This window comes from Anas acuta, chromosome 5 (assembly GCF_963932015.1).
Source record: "Anas acuta chromosome 5, bAnaAcu1.1, whole genome shotgun sequence".
Lineage (NCBI taxonomy): Eukaryota > Metazoa > Chordata > Aves > Anseriformes > Anatidae > Anas > Anas acuta.
The window spans coordinates 35,859,106-35,880,084 of NC_088983.1; the positions used below are offsets into that span (position 1 = coordinate 35,859,106).

The 20,979-nt window shown below is 37.9% G+C and overlaps 1 protein-coding gene across 13 annotated transcripts in view; it reads right to left on the reverse strand.

Annotated features, from left to right (window-relative positions):
* SIPA1L1 (signal induced proliferation associated 1 like 1) overlaps positions 1 to 20,979 on the reverse strand; it is a 203,295-nt gene that overhangs the window by 71,600 nt on the left and 110,716 nt on the right. The window contains exon 1 of one of the 13 annotated variants that reach the window (XM_068684111.1): positions 3,882 to 4,030. The exons of the other annotated variants lie outside the window; for them this stretch is intronic. The gene's annotated coding sequence lies outside the window, so the exon portion shown is untranslated. Of the gene's footprint in view, positions 1 to 3,881; positions 4,031 to 20,979 lie in introns of those variants that run through there. 13 annotated transcript variants of the gene reach the window in all.

Below are 20,979 nucleotides of genomic sequence, written 5' to 3' on the forward strand. Positions count from 1 at the left end.
ATTGACAGTACAGTATTGTCTACAAATCAAGGCTTGCTGATGTTTCTACGGAAACTAGTGTTTTCTGCAGTCTCTCCTCAAAACTACTGTACTGTGCTCCACAGCAATGAAAACTACCAAGCAAGGGCACTTTCTGCCTCCAAAGGCAACATGTTTTAACTTCACTAGCCATAAACTGCACTGCTTTGAAATAGCAGCTGCTATTTATATAAAGCTGAACACATAAGGAATACTTAAAATGCAAGCTGACTGCATCACACATAAGAACAAGTGATCTATGGTATTATTGGATTTGTACAGCCATTTACATAAATGCAGTTACCCTCCTTGTAATTCTGCTACAATGACTGCTGAAACAATAGTTTTTTCTTCTACCCAACTAATTTGAATAACTTTAGAAAGGCTGTCTATCCATGTAGCCATTGCAACACTACTGAATTTTAAACTACAGCAATTTTAAACTCCCTACAAATTTCAAACACTATTCAGCCTAAGAAGTAATCAAGCTGATGAAACTTCATACACAAATCAGATCAAGGACGAAAAAGTGCGAACACTGCATACCTGCACATAACCCAGTGCTCTGCCTATGCCAGATCAAATTATGTTTATGTAGTAAGCTCTACAAAAAGGGAACACCGCATAGTCCTTCCTAAAGGGCCATACAGACTTGCCTATATAGGGAGAATGGAAGGAAACTAGAATGAAAACATAGGGCAGGAAGAAGACAGGCTACAAGAAAGTGAAGGAAGAACCAAACTGAGGGCAGAACAGAAAAGGCAAAAACTGTCAGCCATCACACGCTCCTCTCCACTGCCTGTGATGAAACAAGATTTCTGCCCCCCACCATTCCTCTTCAATTATCGGTATCCGTGAAAGCAAGGTATACATCACCCCTCCAATCCTGGTCCTCGCTGAAACTGATAACCTACCACCAGTACAAGTTTCTCATTAACTCAAGGGCAGAAGTTCATACAGTAGCTCTAAAAATTCCTGAGCTTGGTGTTAACCAAAGCAACATCAAAAACGCTACTAGCTTTGGTGTTTCCCCTCTAACCTGATTTTTATTTCTTTAAAAACTTCAGGGACAACTACTCTAAATAATTATATATATATATATATATACACACACACACACATGCATTCAGTGCAACTTATTCTTGACCTGTTGCATATATGGTGCAGTCACTAATTACATGACCACAAGCTGCCTTCTCTGGGACCAGCAGCTTCATTTCATAGAATCACAGAATGGTTTGGGTTGGAAGGGACCTTAGAGATAAACTAATTCCAACCCCCCTGCCATGGGCAGGGACACCTCCCACCAGACCAGGTTGCTCCAAACCCCATCCAACCTGGCCTTGATTAGCCCCAACCAAAACAAGATGAGACAATTGTATTTAACATCAGTGACTCTTAAAATGTATGTTTTAGATACACTGCACAACAGATTAAATGGAAATGAAGAAAAATGGCAATTTGCCTCTGTAATTTGCCACTTTCTCACATTCACTACTAGCAAAACAGAACAGCATCAAAGATTGCATCAGTCACGCTTGACTTAAATGACCACTAGTTACCAATAGCTAGATGATACTATGCACTAGAAAACTTGCAGGAAGTTAAATAGTAGAACTGCTAACAAAATACATGGTCTATTAAAATTAGTTACAGCTGCAAGACAGGCAGTATGACACCTACTTCTACAAACCACAGCAGTAATTGTGGAAAGTAGCAATTCCTATTCTTACTATGTAACATGAAAAAATACTAAGTCAAGGTAGAGCTATGAATATCTACTCACACAGGCTATGGTAAGGGCAAGCTAACATAACCATGAAAATACACATGCCTCTCCAATTCATCTGAACTCAGTAAGGGAGCCAACAAAATACTCAGATGAGCAGCTACATATTAAAAGACAAATGAAAACCATATGCAAAAAAATACATAATGCAGTACAGTAAAATGCATTACTGATTATATAAATTAAGAAAAACACTTATGAGAACAAGCTTGGAAAGCCAATAATCTGCTTATCAGATTGCATTTAATAAAGCAAGCCAAGGATCTGTTCAAAATGGATCTCAAATCCTTAGGACAAAATATAGCCAGCACTTCTTAGGAAAAAGAGGATTTTACATCTATTTTCAACTCCCAACGAGCTGCAAAGAAACACATTTTCATTCTTTCCTTTTCTGTTTACACCTCTTTTGTTATTATGCTCCCTCCTCCAAAACTGAAGTTCTGGCTGTATGTAAAACAGCAGCCCGTTCTGATCAACTTAGAGTTTGGAGATGAAGCCCAAAAGACTTTTTCAATCCTACATCGTTTTTAAAAGGTGGGTGATCAAGAGATCATGGTTTGCTTTTCTTCATGACTGCAATTAGTCACCAGGAAAATTAAGATGACGTATCAGGCAAGATTTCATCCAAAGGCCTCTGAATTACAAAGAAACAGATAAAAGCACTTCATTAAAAAGAAACTGAACTTAGCTTGGGATAGTAAAACCACAAACATATACAAATACAGCACTCCATTCAGTATCTTGGATTCAGGCAACAAAATACAATAATCCAAAACATACTTGCTAAGATGAATAGAAAAATGGAGATCAAGCCTGATGCATCAATTCAGAGACCTTCTACCACAGTATTTCCTAGATTGAGTTGATGTGGGACCAAGGTCTTTTTCCTTACAAAGCAAGTAGTGACTTTACCCACAACCAAGCCTTACTTGAAGCAATCTCATAGTTATTCTGGTACCTGCTGGGACTTTAGATCGTTGGATCACAGATGCTAATGACTGTAATACTCTGATGCTGACAGTGATTGATTTGTGGGCACCCAATTATTTATGATTCATAACGTTCCAGAGGAAAGACTTCATATTTCACCATCAGCCCTCATTAAGAAGTGTCATTTTATAATTAAAAATTTGGAAATGAGGGCATCAGTTTTCAGACCCTAGAAAAGTCTCGCTTTTGCCAAGGCTCCAATCTCTCTGAACATACATACACACACACACATCAAAATAGTAAAATGCAATAGATGATGGTAAGTGCAGCACTTTCAGGGTTATTCTAAAATACTGAAAACTGTAGGATGAGGAGCTCAGAATAGCATTTTGCAGCAAGCAGCTTTGGAAAATATAAATGAAATCATCTCTGTTCCACAGGGTTTACTGAAATTTAGCCAGCTGAGGAAACTCAGTGCAACGCAGATGAGTTACTGGCAGTAACCCTTGTTAACTTCTACTGGGAAAAGCACTGGCATAACCATAAAAGATTAAAAGCAGCAGTTCCATTGAAATCAGAAAAATAACTGAGAGCAGTGAGAAGTATTTTATATACAAAAGCTTTATCTATTTGTGTCACAAATTCTTAGCTGAATTATAACAGATCAAATCCTAGGAGGAAAATATTCATTTATCAGCCAATTAAGTTATTATATGTACAAAATAACATCTAATTTCATAAAATGAATTTCTCAGAGGAGAAAAATTCAATTTAATCTTTAAAAACATTTGGCTTTATGTGGTTGGCTATAATTAACCTGATCCTTTTCTTCCCAGAATTACCTTCATCATTATAACTAAAGCAAAGTTAAAAGGTTCATCTTTCAGAGGCTGTTTTTACTAACTGAAAGGCTATTTGAAGAAAAGTGTTTGCTATTTCATTAGCTTACCAGTTTTATTTCTGTTACACTAGGAGAAGCTGTTGGTTTTGTGTTAACTGAATTTGTGACAATTGTCAGATTTGCATAGATCCTTCCAGCTTTTCATTCCCCTCCTAAAACAAAGTAGCCTCTCCCCAGCCCTGCATTTATGTTATGTACAAAATTTGCCACTGATCTACATGCAAACAAATCCATATTTCTGACCTTTTCTCTAAACGTGCCATTGTTCCGTGACCCTAGGAAGAACACCTGTATTCTCAGGAGACTGAGTGCCATCTGTTGCCATATACAGAAGGATCACCTGCACTGATCCGCTGAGCTTCAGCAGTGCTTCATCCTTAACCCCATTCTCTGCTGAAGTAGCTCACGCTAAAATACATGAACTTACGCAAGGTTACATTGATTTTTAAGACTTAACAGTAATTCATCTGAAATTACTGAACACACACTATTGCCAGTTTCTGCAGCCTTGCAGGATGCCTTCTGCAGGCAAATGCAAGCACGCTCTCCATGCTGTGAAACAGCTGGAGGACACGCCGTGCCGGGGCTGAGCTAAAAACACTGTGGCACTCATCAGTGTTTGCTAGCTCAGATTTCAGGCTACATGAACCGTGGTCACAAACCACTGGTCAGCCCAGAGCACACAGAGCCAGCTTGCCTCTCTGCAGGAGATGAGGAAGCCGCTCTCAATAATTGCGCTCACTTTCAGTCAGTGGTAAAGTGCTCATGACATAACAGGATGGTAAATGAGACATAACAAAAGCTATCAAATTGAGACAAGCATAGGAATGTAGGAGATAGCAAACCCCTACCTGCACATTTCAGCCCATTTTGCTCAGTCTCCCACTCATTCTTCCATGATTCTCAGTGTAAACACCAGAATATCTCAAGCCAGAATTGTGTCCTCTGTTTTCATTTTGTAACCATATATCAAGAAGATATCACAAAACTCAAGAGTAGAAATAACCCTTACTTAGGCACACCCTTCAAAACATCCTTTTCATTGAGACAGAGAGAAAGCGCACACGGCATGCGGTCATTCCTCTTGCAACACTCGTGTTCCATTTCAGTACCAGCGTCATGCACGTAGTTAAAGTAAAAGCAGAATCTCTTTACTAGATGCTAATTTATGAGAGATGAAAAAATAGATGCTGACAAGTCTTACTGTATTCTATTCCTGGAATGAGATAGTTAACAGCAACAGTTTATTTTTGACACCATTGCTTGCTCTCTAGGAAACAACTCTAAACCAGAGCCAAAACACGATAGCAAAATATTCTAGCTCCCACGTACCAACCTCTTAAGAAAGAGAATTTTTAGCAATGATAAAGGAGGGTTCCACTGACACCCCCACGCCTCCCACACACTTTCTGTTTTAAATAGATGTTTCTCTTCTAGCTTCTTGATGTTGGATACATTGCATCCTTTGGTAGTGGTTCCAAAGAAAAGAAAAAGCAAAGAAGAAAACCCACTCTGGTGTGTGGACTCTTGTAAAAGTTCCTTATCTGTGAAGTACCCAGGTTAATGACTAACTTGTGACACTACAAGACTGTGACCTATGAATAGTCACAGACCAAAACCGGCAAAAATAGAAAGTACAAGAACCAAACCCCAAAAGGAAAGGGGCTGATACTTGCAACAGTGCTGCATTTCGTAAGGCCGGTTTGCTGTGATAGTTACACATTACGGTAAGCGCTGCGGATGCACTTCCCTGAGGTTTGCGTCCTTGCTCATACAGACACACTACAGAAGCAGCAATGACTCCCCTCCTCCAGCCCGGCCACAAGTTTGTTTCCGGCATAACTTTATTACCAAAATAAAGCTGCAGCTTAGCCTGTGGTCTCTGAGCTGCATTCCAGCAGGGCAAACTTGGCTTGCTAGTGCTGGAAGCCGGCCGTCTCCCAAGACATCAACCCCGAGACATCCCACAGGCATCAGAGCTGAGCAAAAGACCTCAGCTGGGAATAAGGAGAAAGATGCTGTTAGCCTACTGCCTCAAAGCTTCCCAGCAACTGAGAGCAACCCTTACAGCTGTATTTTTCTATGGCAGGTGCTAGGCTAAGTCTATCACTAACTTAGTAGTAGCATTTACAAGAACTACACACACACACATATATATATAAATATATATTATATATATATATATATATATATATATATATATATAAAATTTTCACCAGTGTTTACACTTTTTTTTTTTTTTTTCTCTCACCACTGTTTTATTCCTTTATCACTGCAGTTGCTTCTCCCCAAACTCACAGTTTGGCAACAGAACCTCGGGGAACTGTTCTGCTGTCTTCGTGAGAAGTTGTCAAGCTCCCAAATCTCCATGGACTGCTGTTTCTCTTTAGGTTGATTGATTTTAGTCATGTTTTTAAGGGAGAAACAAAAGCAACTTCTCAGAAGTGAAGGTTTTACCTTAAATTAAGGGACTTTATTTCTGACAGCCTCCATAATAAGCATCTCGAGAGCATTTCATATTCAGACATTCCTGAACATCTTCCTGCAACCGCTGCTCCTGATTTCAAGGTGCTGCTGCAGAACCCAGGAGCAGAGGAATTAGTCCTGAGCCCCCCGCTACCCCCTGCTAGTGCTGCGGGAGGAGGAAGCAGAGCTATTCGAAAACAGGAGTGTAAAAGGTAGGACTGAGATGTGCTCGGATCAGGGCAAGAGAAGGTTATGGGAGTGAAATAGAATTGGATGGCATCTATTTAATATCACCATCTTATTTCCTGACTCATTCAGGGCGAAATTCAACCCCACTGAGGACTTTGGTTTGGGGGCAGAGGGAGAAGGGGGGGGTGGGGAGGGCTGTCTTCCATTCCCTTCTGGGAATCCCAAATGCAGTTATGTGGGCAGGGACCTTCAGAGGCCCTCTGCTCTAATTCCCTGTGTGAAGGGAGGACCAACCTCAACATTTGTCACACAGTGATGAACTGCCATGTCTTTTGGACATGTTTATTATAACATGTGCATTCTTGTAGATTTTGTAGAATTTACAAGAAATCCCTGATGTTATGTCAAAGAAATCAAAGAAAACTCCATTTATTGCACAATTTTAGTACCTTAAAAATCATTTTTACCCTGACTTATAAATTAAGTTGCAATATTTAAGGTTTATCAGTGAAATAAGTGCAGCAGAGTCATTTTTTGCTCTACGCATGTTACAATGCAGGCATGTTACCCTTCTAGATCACGTGAGCCTAGCAAGCATGCTTCAGCTTCTGACCAAAATGTCAAAAAAAAAGCACTGTACATTTCTCACAAACCAAAACCTGAATCACTTTCTCCAGCTATGCTAGAAGTTATATCTGTCAAATATTCCACTGTTCACGTACTAAATTCACAGTGGTGTTTGATGATTTTATTTATTTACGTTTCTAAAAAACAACTGGCTTTGAGACTGTAACAAAAGAGGAACTCCCAGGGGTTTACTTACTCCTGCATTACTGACTGGTGACTCCTGGCTGCACATCCAAGCTGCCACAGTGGCTGACAACCTATTGCCCTTGCACCCTGCAGCTTCCTCAAGACACGACAGGTTGGCTCCTGCACCTGGGCTGCCGTGTCCAAACACATTCATCAGCATGGGGCTGGCAGCCTCTCAGCTCAAAATTAAAGATCCTTCAACACCAGAAATAAACCTGCTTGCTTCTTTCTGCCACCTGCCTCCACGCTTTTTTCAAGGCTCTGATTTAACTGACCTACCTTGAAGCCTTAAAAACTGCAACTGCAAGCATCAGAACCTCTTTATTTGGACAGCAGAGCCTGCAAACACGGGAATTCAATGCTTCTCTGCTCCAGAGGTAGGTAGAACTCTTCTCAAAAAAGGCAGGCTGACAAAAGGAAAGCCGCTGGCTTTGGCGTTTTTGCTTGAGCTGGACAGAGCTAAAGCTGAATGATTCAGGTGCTATTCTTGTGAGCAAAGCCTTGATACAATACTGTTAGATAATAGGTAATTCCACATCTGGAGTAGTTCATAATATGCAACTTTGGAATAATTCCCGAATTTTAACTAGCATTTATATAGCTCATATGAAGGAAATGTCTCCAAATCCTTATACCCACATACAATACTTATTTTTGTACGTTTTAACACTAGTTTGTAAATGTGCATATTTTTGAGAGCATTTCTTGTAAGCCACTGGTTTTAAGATTTTCTTTTAAAGATAAGTTAGAAAAATTACATAATAATAGAAAAATGACAAAATAATAGAAAAATAACCTAAGATAGATATTACATGGAAATGTATTAGATGTTAATATTATTCAAATTTTGGTCAAGTAAAAACAGCTCAAAAATACCAATACCAAAAAATGACAGTCCAAGCTACAAGGTACTACAAGGGTTACAGAGTGGCAGACAGACCTTTTTTACAGTGCACACGTTCCAACAGATACGGAAACATGTAATCCTCAATAATCCTTGCAAGAAGAACAATAGTTTCTGTTTCAAGAGGTTGCCACATACGGCCAAGTGTGCAACCCTGAGAAAGGAAGTCAATTAAAACCCTGTAGGAAGATACAGACTACAGAAACTTTATAATGTTTTGGAAAGGATTTTTTCTTATTTTGGACAACTGGAACATTGCAAATGAGACGTACTTGGCTGAAGCTTCTATAGCCTCCCACTGTATATCCTTTTTGAAAAAAATGAAACCTTGAAACTCAGTAGCATTCTTTTTTGACAATATATCGACTTACTTAATGCACTTTTTAAAAAAAAGATGGATATTACCATATTTTTGAACCCTAGCAATAATACTGGTATATCAGAGTAAGAAATTTGATTTTAAACTATAGAATATAAAACAAAAAACCTTTGATAATAAAGTAGGTTTGAAAAAGAAGAGCGATCATCATATCCTTATTTAGATACTGAACCTGGAAGAAAAACAAACCATAGTAAGCAATAGATTTTATATTAAAGCAAGAATAGTTTCCACCAGCTCTTTACTTTCTCATTTTCTATTCTTTCCATTCTTCTCTTAGACCTTCAGCTTCATACTTTGCCTGCAATCACTTACTGCATTGACATATAATCCTATTTACAAGCTATCCTCTCTTGTCCTTTCACTGGAACACTGCATCAGGCTGCCAAATTAGTTAGGTATTAATTTGCAAAGGACTCTAAATCACCACCACTAGCAATATCTAACCCAGTATTTTACTGCTGCTGCTGGATTACTGAGTGCTTTTTTTTTTTCTTTTTTCTTTTTGGTAAGATTTCCTTATTTGGGGTGAAGCCTGCTGGAGAAAGTGAACATTGCAAGCCATCTTCTTTAGGAAATCATGTTTTGTGCTTTTTGAAGATGAAATAACATCCTCCTATCGACAATTACATTGTTCATGCAGAAGGCAAGGCAACCAATTCAGAAAGTCACTGCTTCATCTTCGACTGGTGCTTATGGCACCTCTCAGTCCTCCAACACAACAGCTACTCCTAAAGCATCAAGCCTGTGATCTTTGTTCAAGGAGTGCATGTATTCATTCCTCACATTTGGTTCCATTCAGAGCTAATCATGGGGATCACCCCACAGACCGAAAAGGAAAATCATCTCAGGCTACAATTTGACACACATGCTGCACATATCTAAACTTATGAGGTACCATAAATCCTCCAGAGTAAAAAAAAAAAAAAAAAAAAAAGCATTTAGGCTTCTTTTATATAACAGAAACAAGCATGACATCAGAGATCCCTGGAGATAATTCAGTTTCTATGCATTTTCTCAAAAAGAGCAAAGAGCTTTTTGTCCTTTGACAACCACACATATTGCACATTTATTTTCCAAAATACCATCTTCTGGCTAGAGAGGAGTAAACAACTCAACCTCTACATAGGACTAACTAGATTTTCTTGTCAATTTTCTTGTGAAGGCTTACAACATCCTTTAAAATTGTTATCAAAGTAACATTTTAAACAAACATACACTAAACTAGGGGTTATGCACATCTATTGACAAAACATGGATGGGATCTGCAAACAACTGGAATGCATTTCTGAGTGCTAGGGACCTGGTAATAAAGTTGAATGTGCTACATTTATTAATGGTATCAACCTAAAAACTGAATGGGATGTTTGAAACTTTTGATGTAAACTGCAAAAGACAGATGGATAAAGCAGTCAATAGCTCTAAAAAGCTAGCAGGGAGCAGAGTACAACCATAGCAGCCTTGCAGTTTGCTAAATGAATGCATATTCCAACTGCACTCTCTTTTCGTATGTGGGAACATCCACAGCAACATGAGACAAGTGTAAGAGTGCTTATATGTATCAAATTATTATTCTACATCAAAAATATTTCAAGTCCAAATAAGGGTGAAAAAATGCAAAATGAGAAAAAAAATGTTTCAAAATAAACAGTTACTCAGCAGAAATCTGCATGCTGCATGACAGCAACATTTGTGGTTTAGAAAATAATAAAGCCAGATAAAAATGTTTTGGTTGATTCATTTCTTGTGAGCACTGCGCTAGGAGTGGGCGTTCAGGTTGGATTTCAGAAGACTTAAATAGAGTAAGAACTCCTTACATCAGGAAAACTGAGAAAGGGTTTTCCATTAATTAGAAATACTCCACTGCATGGGTATCTCCACAGTGACCAAGAGGTAGATGCCAGCCTTCCTGTTCCCATAGGTACATTATCCTGTCTGCAGCTTTTATTATATAGGTGCCTGTCAGAACAACTGAAAACAGCCAAGTAGGCAGCACTTGATTTTCTACAGTACCCACATGAATCATCTGCTGGAGGCACTCAGTTACCTCCCGTAACTACAAAGGGAAAATACTAGCTAGCTGGCCATACAGGAACTGCTAAAGGGCGAGTGTGAGAGCTTGTGCAGAAGCCACTGTGTAAAGCTACCTAAAGCAAACTGCAATATCAGGGGGAAGCAGCATAAGCAATTCTGGTCACGAAGCCAGACAGCCAAGCTGGCAAAGCAGGCTACAAACTGAAAAGAGCAAGCAAGGTGGCACTGACACCTAAAAAACACACTTTGCAATTTAAATAAGAATCAGTCTATTACAAGTGCACATATGCCAACAGTACTGGCACTTCACCCAGACATCTTTAAATATAAAAGGCAAATTTGAAGTGGATGGTTGGCAGCTGCTAGTTATCTTGAGGCATAAGCAAGCTTGTGTCTGTTTGACCAGCCCACCTGTGCATGCAGATACACCTGGGGTTTCATACTAGGTTTCTTTTACAAACTGCCCTTCCAGCTCAAGACCAGTACATTTTTTATTTAGGAGCTTTGTCTCTGTAGCCCCTGTAAAATGGGCTACAGTCTCTGGCAGAAACACGAAAGATCTCTCTACCACTTTCTAACTGAAACCCAAACATAGTCCAGCATGTCATCCATCTTGAGTTTTCTTGCATTAAAACCTTTGCAAGTACCATGCAAAAGCCTTTTGGTGTTAAGTGATTTTTTCCGGCTATGGTCAGTAGAAGGAAGTACTTACATCTGCTGCTGGTTTACATGCATGCACAACATTTTATAAAATGAAAACAGATTTGAAATCATTCAGATTCCAGTACTAAACCTTCAAAAGCAAATTACCTACTGAAAGTACATGTGTGGGTGTATTCCTGTTTCACTGCATCAACAGCCTTAATCAGCCTTGCGTACTATTTCTGATTATGGTTCATTATATAAAATCATGCTGATAACAGTTTAGTAGAAATGCTTCTTAAACCCTCCTGAAAAATGGAAACAGAAGTCTTGCACCCGCTTTTACCCTCGAGGTGCACACATGGGAGGTGACTTCCACCAGCACGTGTGACTTTGCAAAAGGCTCCACAGTCAATTTCAAGCCACAGGCATCAACATGAACCATGCATCAGCACAAAGGCCGTGGCTCTTCCCTATGCTGACGGTGCTATGCTGCAGCTCACAGCTCCTTGCAGAGCCTCCATGGAAAGACAACTCTGAAGGCTAACACATCTCCTCCGCTCCCACCCGGCTGACATGATTCCCACTGCACCAGCTGGAAATGTTCTTGATCCGAAGGTCTTGCTAGGATTCTCAGGACTTTGAAGCCAAGTCTGTCTTGTTCAATTCACAAGGCTCTGCTTTCTTAAAAATCCACGCTTACGTCAGGTATTTATGTATTTTTGTATCACTTTGAAACTGAAATTTTATCAACACCACATATCATCTGTTAAGCAAATCAATATCTGAAAATTACTTGATAATGTCAGTAGTTGTGTAGCATCACAGGTAATTTCATGGAAGATTTTCTGAAGGAAAGCCATTGTACCATAATCTGCTTGATTTCACCCTTTAAAAGCAGTTTTACATCTCCTTACATCAAATACGCTTTGCACCGTGCATCACTGTTGAAATCAGCTCATCTGTCTGCAGGGGAACACGGCTGCGAACAGTTTCTCCTGGTGACAATCTTTAAGAAAAATGCATGTCTATCATAACAATTTTAGTAGCTGACTCAGTACATCATGTGATGTTAGCACTGTTAAGTGTCCATCAAAAAGCAAAATTTTCCCTTGGTTAAGACAGCAGCAGGGTAGAGCTTGTTTTGACAAGCATCCTTTGGCAAAACTTACCCCCAACACAGGGGGTTTTTGAACACAGCCAAACGCAGGAGCGTCACACATAAATCTGCTTTGCAAGAGCAGAGACAAGGAGAGCACCGGCAGACTTCTGCAATTCTGTTTCTGCACACTTGTGAGAACTCTCTCCTGTTACTGCTATTTCATTAGTGAGCACAGAGTGTCAAGCTACAGCCTTTGAATCTAATCAGAAACATGAAAATGCCTCTCATGGCATGAGACCAAATAAATTTATGAATTTCCACAGGCGTGGTGAAAAAAGGAAGATTTCCAACACAGAAAGCCCAAGCAGACAGGGAAATCAGAGCTCTTAAAACATAATTTATCCTGTCGGTGAAGGAAATCCTCTTCAATACCTGAAGAAGTTTAAGTCTCTGGGATTTTATACAAAGATACCAGTGCAACTACTTTGATTTATGTGCACGTATGTGTTTGTGTTTTTTTGTCCTTGGGGAAAGAAGGATGGAAATCAGGGCCTGTCAGTTCCCTTCGGGTTGCAACCCTCGCTCAACCTCCTCTAATCCTCAAGCCTACTATGAGCACAGCAATGAGATGATAGCAGATGTATCTATTTGGAGAAGGTCATGTGCAGAAAAAAAAAAAAAAAAGCTGTAACATCTAAAAAAAAGCATTGCTAGCTCTTTTTTAAAAACATTTTGTCTTTCATCCTAACCATTCAGTCATCCTTTACCACATTCAGTGAGGCAAAAAATTGATTTCTGAGTAGTGAGAGACAGCTCAAAAATAAAAACAGCTTTAAAAGTGCCTGGCGAGCACAGATTTCTAGAATCACAGAAGTCCTTCAAAACACAAATACATAAAATGAAATTATTTGTTTTCTTACAAGCAAAGCTAATACAGAACTTCTTGCTCACCTGTGCTTTAATACAGCCTTGCCAGAAGTGCAATGGAGGCTGAGCTTTAACTCTAGTTGCAAGTTACAAACTTTACCTATGACGAATGACTAAAGAATCTCTCAGACTGATCACATTGCTGATACTTGAGAAGTTTGTTACCTCAGAAGAGTAAGCGGAGTAAAATTTAATATTTTTTCCTTGATACAAGAAAAAATACAATTACTAGAAGGCAGAAATTCTGCTGTTGTTTTGCTCCTATTTTGAGTCTTTAGGATTTATGTGTATAATTGTTCTGTGTTTTATACATGCGTCTACTGCTTGTAAACTGTTGCTATAAAGAATACTTTGAGAATTCTTTCAGCCAGACAAGAGGTTTCTGATTAATGTCGCATCTTTAATAAAGATTAAGAATTGCTCAGGACAACTCACCCTACTGTATATGGTTCATAGGCCAACAACTGGAAGTCACCTTTTCTTACTGGCTAATAGGAACGACTAGGAGTTCTAAAAGAATTTACAGCCCTAAGGTAATTCAACTGCTAATAATTATTATTTTTATTATTATATACTGTGAAGATCAGACTGATCAAGAAAACAACTTAAAGTATTTTAATTTCAGAACGTAATAACACGGTATAGAATTTTTCACAAGACGTTTTTATTGTCCACTGTGTTCTCAACAAGCTTGATATTTTTATTCTAGTCAAAAATTGTTGCAAGTCTGTTATGTGACCACTGATGTAAACATCAGAGAAGTAAATACAATAATTCATTTTGTTGAAATCAGTAGACCAAAATAGGAGAGAAGTCCCACTCTGCAGAGCTACTACAATTCTTTAAAGGAATCATCCAGTATGAGATATCCATTTGATATTATTTCCTAAATCATCTAGTAAGTAACTTGCTAGAGACCATGCAAGAAGAAATGATCATCAAAAGATGTAAGAAGTGACTGTGAATGCCTACATGAATAAATAAATACAGGATATACAAGAAAGGACTTTCACAGAGGAGAGGGGTTACCAACACTGGGGAAGAACATGCAGTTCAACACTGTTGTATACAGACTGATATCAAAGACTGCTGATGATACCAGATTATTTGAGCTGGTAACAGAAGATTCAACAGGGAAGAAATTATACAACAGCTGGAACACAATGAGTTGCAGAGATGTCTCTTGATAATGCGTCAAGTGCATAAATCACTTTGTGCTATGTTAATTAAAACACATAGGAGAAAGAGACAACCCGTACCTATACACAAGGAATGGCAAGTCCTAATCAACTTAAGAAAAAAAATCTGAAGTGCTGCAGAGAAATTGCTGAAAACCTCAGTTCAATGCTCCAGTGCACCCAAAAAGCAAGAACCTCCTCGGGGATCTTGAAAGGAAAGGGGCAGGATGGAAGGAAGCTATGTGCTATGAAGTCATGCTGCGTCTTTTGGAATTAGCAGTTGTTACCCTAGAAACAGAAGATTTCTACAAAGCAATCAACAAGTATGCATAATTCAACAACGAATCTCATACCCATGACTTTTGGATGCCAAAATTTAGAGAAATGAAAAAGCAGCCAGATAAATTAATGCAAGAAAAACCTCACCAGGGTCTTCAAGTGCAAATAGTTCAAGGTGCAGTTGAAGCTCTTCACTCACAGACTTGTAGAAACTAGGGAAACCTACCACGAGACGTATAAGGTGTATACATACACTCACTTCCAACTTTCTCTTCCATATGAAGAGTTACCAGTTGTCCAATTCAGAACTGCTGTTATGTTCTTACTTATGATTTATTAAATTATCAAGTTTTATTAATATGAGAAATTACCTTAAAGGAACATGTTACTTATATCAGCATCTCAGATAAAAAGCAGTAATAACTAACTTTTCTAAAAGGCTTTATATTTGCAGTATCTGTAAGTTTTAAATAAAAACTTGGCAATTACTGCTGTCTTATAATCTTCCTAATCAACATGCTACCCTCCTGAAGGGACTTAGGAGGAAAAAAAAAAAAAAAAAAACACTCAAGAAAGAAAACAAGGTAGAGTATATTAGAAAAGGATGCCAACAGCAGGCTTGGGAAGCTACAGACTAATACAATTTCTGGAAATTAATTTACTTTCAGAACTAATCTGATTTCAAAATACTCATTTAAGACCTATTACTCAGATGTCGCTATTGGCAAGGCTGTCTGTCAAATCACAAAAACACGGATTTTCATATTTTTGCAATTTGCAAATGTCTGCAATCAGACTAAGAGGAATACATCTAACGGTATTTCAAAAGCTCTTTTGAGGACCTTTCCTATCAGTGCAAGTGTCTAATAATAAGCTCTTTCCCTGAAAACCTTGTCTGTCTTTACCCTACTTAATTTAAAAAAAAATGAGCATCTAACTTGGATCATCTCTGAATTGCCCGCTAAAGGAGACTCTGAATCTCTCCTCATTTATTATAAACAAAGCCAACAGAAACCACACTCACTAGGGCAACAGCAGCTATTACAAATAGCACCCTTTGCCTGTTGTTCCCCACATGACCACCTTTTGGCAAAGCCATGCAAAATAACGGTAAGATGCAAACCAAACAGAAGAGTGGAAAGGTACAAGATTACTTAGTCTGTGAGGATCTCAGTCATAAAAAAATGAAAAAAGAACAAAAAGGATTTACTTGAGGAAGACAAAAACATAACAGCTGTTTTACTTTAATTATTTAGCCACTCATTTCCCTCATCACAGCTGCAGGTGAAATTACTACAAAATTGCTTTTCTAAAACAAAGTTTGATTTCTAATTGAAAAAAATATGCTGCATAACAAGCTGTACAATCAACGATAGATATCTTAAATCAAAAAATCAGCATAAGCTAGATGTTACTATATCACAGTGCTGTTTAAATTTAAAAACACAGCAATGTCGACATATTATAAATAAACTGTATGAACAGTACTATAACGAGAGACTGATACTGCCACTTTGCAAACCAGGCTGTTTTAGAATTGGCATAATCTCCCACTCTTCAAAGTCCTTGTGTTAACACACATGCCACTATTTTACTTAACTTCAAGGAAAAACTTACATGTCACTAAAATTTTCCAGTTCACTAGATTTTATAGACTAAGCGTTACAATTATTACTCCCATGAGAATTAGGTTTTACTGAGCTTGGTTACATCCAATTTTTTTTGTGAAAACTACTCATGCTTCTGGTAAAGACTTAAAAAAAAAAAACTCAGGACTGTAAGAATATTTCAAAAGAGGGAATCGCAGCAACATACTCTATCTCTGCACAGGACTATTAAAGTGTACAGACAATTATTTACCATCCTGGCACATAAATGAGTATCATACTGTATAAATACTGTAAAAAAAAAAAAACTCAGAAAAGTTAACTGCAGTTTCAGAGTTTGCTGCCCCCCTCCCCCCCCCCCTTTTTTTTTTTCCCCTATACCATTTCAAAACCTACTGATCAATTCTAGGAGTGTGAATACACCCAGAAAGATTAGGTACCTGTACTGAAATCTGGCACGAAAAGTCCCTAAATAGAAAAGGCTGTGATTTTGCATTTTCTTCTCTTAACTGAGTTATATATCATCTCAGCAACTGGAAAGTATGTTAAAATATAAAAACATACCTTTATCGTAATTCCTGTGTAGGAATTCCTATGTAGATGGGCCAAAAAAAAAAATTACATTCACATTTGTGAAAAACAGAATTAGTGGGTGATAAAATACTTTCTGAGTTGTTAGTGATATGTAATGGTGTAACAATCTGGTGAGTAGCCTGAACAGATGCTGACTGATAATGAGAAGTGAAAGCAGTAAAGTGCTGTATTTTTAGGATATCGATCCTAACAAATATTATTTTAGATTAACAAACTAACTTCCAGCAGAGAGGCAGTATTAGCACATAATTCCTGCCGCTAATGATCAATAGTTAATAAGCAGAGGAGAAGATGTGCAGAGCGAAGGCTTGGGGGCATACAGAGAAGTTCCAGATACTTTGAAATACTTGTGCATAATAAAATATGTTGGCATGACATAAGAGTGGAGGAGAAAAAAACATGTTAGAAAAAAAATAGCGTTTTCCTGCATGAACTAGAGGTGTAAATAATTTATCACCACCATCTATAACATTATTTAAACCAGAACATGTGTAAACAAACAGTATACTACTACAATATTCTGCAGTTAAAATCAATTCACATGGAGTGGAAACTTTTGAAAAAACTCCACTGCACTATTAAAAACTTTGAGAAATGATTTAAGACTCATTTCTCCCCAAACGCTCCCATACTTTCAAGTAAAAGGGTTATAACTTCAGAACTGGCCAACACTACATAAATGTGGAGATGGTTTTGAAAGCCTTAATTTGGGTAAGACTAAGTAAAGATGCAAAGAACCATATATATATATATATATATATATATATTTTTTTTTTTTTTTATTATTATTTTTTTTTTTTTAATTTCCTTCTGGTTATAGTCATAACTGCATTATGACTTGGTGATCCTTTTCAGCAACCTTATTTATCACATACTGCCAACAACCCAATAACCAGGAATGTCTTTTCTGAGTACCAATCATCATTAAAGTGCCTAGGAATTAATGGGTTAAGAAGTCCAAAGCAAGCTTTATGCACATAAGCACTTGGCTTAAAAAAAAAAAAAAAAAAAAAAAAGTGGATTGATTTGCTTTCAACCCATACTAAGCCCATTTTTCTTCATGAAAAAAGCCGCACTGGTAAAATTCGAATGAATATAATTCAGCCTCTAAATTGCTAAACTCTTAAGATATAAATGTGGAGACAGGATGAAGAGGACAAGTCTTCTATTGTTTAAGTTATTATTAAGAGCGGGGTAACTTTTAAGTCAAGTAGTTACCTGAAATAATCACTCCTACACAAGCAAATCAAAGAGTAAATATTGCTGTGCCATAAAAGAAGAGTGAGGGGCTTTTTTTTTTTTTTTTTTTTTTTTTAAAACAAACCCAAAACATTCACAACTAAGGAGCTCGTGTTATCAACAGGCTACATTTTTGGACAGAGAGCACACTACTGTGGTATGCAGCATATTACGCATTGCTTCTCTGATGAAATCATTAGGCAAAATAAAAAAAGACCTCTTAGCCATATGGATTTCTCTTTAAGATAGGTGTCCCTTCAGTATCTTTTTAGTTTATAAAGAGGAAGAAAGTAAGGCAACCATTAATGCAAAACTGAGAAAATCTAGTGTGAAACAATTTACAAGTTCATTGTTAATCTAAGAAACAAACATACAGGTGCATTCAATATAATTACATACATTTATTTTCAATAGTCCCCCTATTACCTCAAAGCCACAGTGCATTTCCTTCTTCTCCCAACTCACTGGCCAAAGCTGATCTTTAAATCCATTAATTATTTTATGGAGCAAGTCAGACTCCTTAGTAGAAAAAGCAAGATAACCAAGCCCTAGAAATGCAATTAGCATATACAAGTGTGCATACAGCATTAATAAACCAAGAATACCTTGGGGATTTCTAGAGAAGTTGCAATGGGAACTTTAGCCAGTGGCTCTGATGATCTGCTCAGCAACTGCTATTCTTTCTTTTCACGCTCCTCAAGAATGCACATAGGAATATGCTTTTTGCAATGGTCTGCAGAACTACTGATTCATTTATCAAGTCAAAAATCAAAATAGAAACATGACAACCACGTATTTAATGAAAGATGAAGTAATTAATTTCAAACATAACCTCCTCTATTACTTCCAAAATAGGAGTTTTTCTTTTTTATTCTACTAAATACAACATTAGAATGCACTAGGAATTAAAACAGGAAACATCATCTTGTCCAGTAACCTCACAATAAACCATTTAAACAATCTGAAGAATCAGTTACCTGTCTTATGATGCAAAATCGTGCTGTGTTTTTTTTGACATGTGGCAGTAAACGCACATCTCTTGATGATTACTCATGTTATTTGACTAACCTGACAAGATTCAAAAAACAACCTGGAAGTTATTTCAGAAACAAAAATCCCAATGAAATGTAGATTTGCAACCATACTGTGTTATTAAAACAATGAAAATTATATAAAAATCCTATTACGGTAATAGGGGCATTACTGCTCCTACAGATCATGCTACCCTCATTTTAGGGTCACTTTTTAGTACCTCTGTACTATGTTTTCATCAACGTGTATCTGCTATACATGACAGGAGAGAAGAAAGTTCTTAAATTGTAGTGGTACTTTAAATATTCACAGCTTTGTGGATGAAGAATTTGTATTAAGAGGGGAAAAAAAGATAATGGAACTGGAGAAGATCAAAATGAAAATTATTTTTCTCTACCTTTTGAAGTAGTATATTATTTGCCACGGCTTGGTAACCAAGAAATATATTGCTACAGAGTTTTAAGAGATTCAAGCACATATCCTATGCACTGTTGAAACTGCACTCAGGGAACTCATGTAAAATTTAAAGTAATGGACAGAACTTGGGGATGTCGTCCAATTAACATCCAAATTAACAATATACAAACAACTTTATCAACCACATTTATATCTAATACCCATAGTTCTGACAGACAGAAAAAAGATGCACTAACATTATTTATCTATAATTCCAGACTTCTACAAACTGAATTATGTTTCTACAATCTCTTATAAACTAAAAATTTACAGAATTGCATCATTTGCAAGGTCCCAGAGCTGGCTCTGGAGAACAACTATTTACCAAATGTTTATGGTGTTGTAGCAGCTGCTTTACAGTTAGAGAAGTTGAGACAGCTATGATCTGTAGGAGAGCATTAATCCTAATTACCTCTGATACCATTGCCAGAAAGAGCTGGATCATCACACCGTGGTCTCCAGTCAGATTTCTCAGCTTCGCATCCGATTAAGAGTTCCCCTGCTCAGTACTGAGCTTGGCTTGAGTTGTTGTCTTGCGCTGCTATAAGCTCTCTGAATATCCACGTGTGTGCATCAAGCTCCTCCAAGTAGGCACAGAATAAAGGAATTGATAAAGTTACAGAAATCTCCTGTCAGATATAATTGGTCATGATTTTAACACCCACAGAAGTAACAGCAGTTTGGGTAAACTATGGGCTAGGCATAGATGTAGGCAAATTAAGGAGCCTGCATTCTGCTTCACATGTTCTTTTTCTCTCCTGATTTTTTTTTTTTTATTATTATTTTTTTTAAATTGAATTCTAACTATGAGAGACCAGAGACAATCCAGGAGTTCGAAAAGCACAGGTTTGCTTTAACAGAGCTGTAGATTTCAACTTCCAAAATAGCTTCCAAAATAACAAACTCCTCAAACACCACTGGCTTCAGAAGAATAAAGTGGGCTGAACAGAAAGATGGACAGAGGAAGCAGGCTTGTTGATAAGAGGAGAACTTGGCAGGATGGAAATAAACTATCCCTACGGACCCAACTCACATCACCAACAGTTGCCAAGGCCAACAGGGCCCCATTTGTACAGCCCGAGCACCCTCCTCTGCCCAGTCAGATATCCATATACCCCCTCTGTAACACCAAACACTACAGCTATTGCCAGCTCTGTAGGTGCAGACTGCTTGGCCAAGCAAAGGGCAGCAGCTTGTGTGATCACTCACAATACGCAAGGCCTACATTTTGCCTAGCTGCTTCTTAGTGAGGTTTTTGGACTCTTCCGCCCTACTTAACAACTGGTTTTCACAACAAATATACTCTGTCTAGAAAACTATCTAGAAAACTGTCAAAACTGACAAAGCTGAAGGAGGAGAGGTAAATGGAAAGGACTGATGGATGGACAAGTCTGGTCGCAAAAGCCTCACTTCCTCAGGAAGCCCAGGCTAAACACAGTTCCCAGCAAAGTATCACCTCAGAAATGATCTGGAAGACTACGGAAAGGATTTGCATGGTAC